This window comes from Schistocerca cancellata, unplaced genomic scaffold (genome assembly GCF_023864275.1).
Source record: "Schistocerca cancellata isolate TAMUIC-IGC-003103 unplaced genomic scaffold, iqSchCanc2.1 HiC_scaffold_674, whole genome shotgun sequence".
In the NCBI taxonomy this organism is placed as follows: domain Eukaryota; kingdom Metazoa; phylum Arthropoda; class Insecta; order Orthoptera; family Acrididae; genus Schistocerca; species Schistocerca cancellata.
This window is the reverse complement of record NW_026046685.1, coordinates 690,001-692,500: the sequence shown is the minus strand read 5'-3', so window position 1 is coordinate 692,500 and position 2,500 is coordinate 690,001. Positions and strand designations below refer to the sequence as shown.

At 56.8% G+C, this 2,500-nt stretch overlaps 1 non-coding gene across 1 annotated transcript in view; it reads right to left on the bottom strand.

Moving 5' to 3' along the window:
- The window catches only part of LOC126138936 (small subunit ribosomal RNA), a 1,909-nt gene extending 1,495 nt beyond the window's left edge, over positions 1–414 (bottom strand). The window contains exon 1 of the ribosomal RNA XR_007528426.1: positions 1–414. This exon is cut by the window's left edge and continues 1,495 nt beyond it. This is a non-coding gene — a ribosomal RNA (small subunit ribosomal RNA).
- Positions 415–2,500: the final 2,086 nt, after the last annotated feature.

Here is a 2,500-nt window from a genome sequence, read left to right as displayed (position 1 = left end):
TCAGGCTCCCTCTCCGGAATCGAACCCTGATTCCCCGTTACCCGTTACAACCATGGTAGGCGCAGAACCTACCATCGACAGTTGATAAGGCAGACATTTGAAAGATGCGTCGCCGGTACGAGGACCGTGCGATCAGCCCAAAGTTATTCAGAGTCACCAAGGCAAACGGACCGGACGAGCCGACCGATTGGTTTTGATCTAATAAAAGCGTCCCTTCCATCTCTGGTCGGGACTCTGTTTGCATGTATTAGCTCTAGAATTACCACAGTTATCCAAGTAACGTGGGTACGATCTAAGGAACCATAACTGATTTAATGAGCCATTCGCGGTTTCACCTTAATGCGGCTTGTACTGAGACATGCATGGCTTAATCTTTGAGACAAGCATATGACTACTGGCAGGATCAACCAGGGAGCTGCGTCAACTAGAGCTGAGCAGCCGGCCGCCCGGGAGTGTGTCCCAGGGGCCCGCGCGAACACGCAAGCGTCCGCTCAATTATTCTGCAAACAGGAGGAGGCTGAGCTCCCCTGCACAATACACCTCGAAACCCTCTCAGGTCCCGGCGGCGCGCAGCGCCGTCCTAAGTACTTGGTCGGGTTCGAGAGAGGCGCAATCGCCCGGAGTTAGGCGAGTAGACGCTTTAGGTGCGACCACCCGTGCTCCCAACTGAGCTTGCCGCTGCCGACAGAGGCCCGGGAGCGTGCTGTCGTGGCATTGCCGGCGGGAGACAACACGCGCCACCTACGGTGACCGGCAGCTCCAACGCCAGCGCCACAGAAGGGCAAAGGCCCCACGTGGGTGCCGAAGCGAACTCTCCCAGCACAGCGCACGTGCCAACACGTCTGCACAACTGCGATACAAACCACCAGCGAGAACCGCTGGGGCGACCGAGCAGCAGACGGCGTCGCGGCGCCGAGTGCCGGGCGGCGGCGCATCCTCAACGCACACAGTCCTCAGTCGGACCAGCACACTGCAGATGTCCACCGCGCTTCGCACCGGGCCCGCGAGGACCCACTTTGGCCGCCCGGCGCCGCGCGCAGGGTGCCCCGGCGCGCAGCTGCGCCGCCTGCCGCGTCCGTCGGCCGGCGCGCCTGCCACTGGGCGCCCCCACCAGCCGGCTGTAGCGCGTGCGCCCACGCACCGCGCGGCCAGCACGCCGGGCGGCCCCCCCTCACCGGCCGGGGACGGTCCCACCCAGCCACCGCCGCGTATCGCTTCACACACAGATTTGCCCTTACTGATTTACCTCCAGCAACAACAACCGTACCACAATGGGTTTACCAGTTGTTCATTTGCGTAACGTCACCAGCAAACGTAGACGTCCATCCCAGTTTGCAAATGCAACGATTATTGCATACCTGTCTGTTAGGTGTCACGACACACTACGTCTGCCCACATACACGCAACAAAATGTGCACGACTAGAGAACACGTGGGAGGTGGCCCCCTACGTATGCGATGTCCATTACGAGACCGACTGTCAACCAGCATCTGTACCATGTCGCAGATGTGGAACGCGGTGCACCATGCTATCACACTGTGTGAGAAGAGACGACTACGTTTGAATACACGCGCCACTACATCAACAGACGGCTCATGCTGATCGCCATCCAGGGCGTCCGTTACTCCCACACGTCTCTATGGCGTACCACACTGCAATGTAGCTGTTATGGGGAGACGGCACGTGGCTGAGTGCACAACATTTGGACCGTATGGTTCGCTGTTGTTGGGCGCAGTCGTTGTACGGTCACACATGTGCCACAGCGTATCATTCAGTACATACGGACCTATGTGCAGTACAATGTGAGGGTTAAGCTTACGACATCAGCGGACAGTGGACACAGGCCGTACCACGACGTAGACTGAGCGCTTCGACATGCGAATGCCAGTGAACAGCTGCGAAGGGCATTGAACACGCAAGCACCTGAACGACCAGCGTGCGAAGGCAGGGGGGAGGGGGGGGGGCGATGTACATCCTGCAGTCGTCCACATTACAGTGTACAGCGGGAGCATGTCAAAAGTAAGCAACACTTGCGAAGTGTTGAACATGAAACGATACACAAGAGGGTGGGCGGTGCGAGTAGCGAACTATATTCAGAGGGTTGTGGTTAGACAACACTAGATTAATGTAACGTGTCATATGCCAATTACAGAGCAGGTTAAGGCACAACGTGGGTTAGGTTAAGGCACAACGTGGGTTAGGTTAAGGCACAACGTGGGTTAGGTTAAGGCACAACGTGGGTTAGGTTAAGGCACAACGTGGGTTAGGTTAAGGCACAACGTGGGTTAGGTTAAGGCACAACGTGGGTTAGGTTAAGGCACAACGTGGGTTAGGTTAAGGCACAACGTGGGTTAGGTTAAGGCACAACTTGGGTTAGGTTAAGGCACAACTTGGGTTAGGTTAAGGCACAACTTGGGTTAGGTTAAGGCACAACTTGGGTTAGGTTAAGGCACAACTTGGGTTAGGTTAAGGCACAACTTGGGTTAGGTTAAGGCACAAC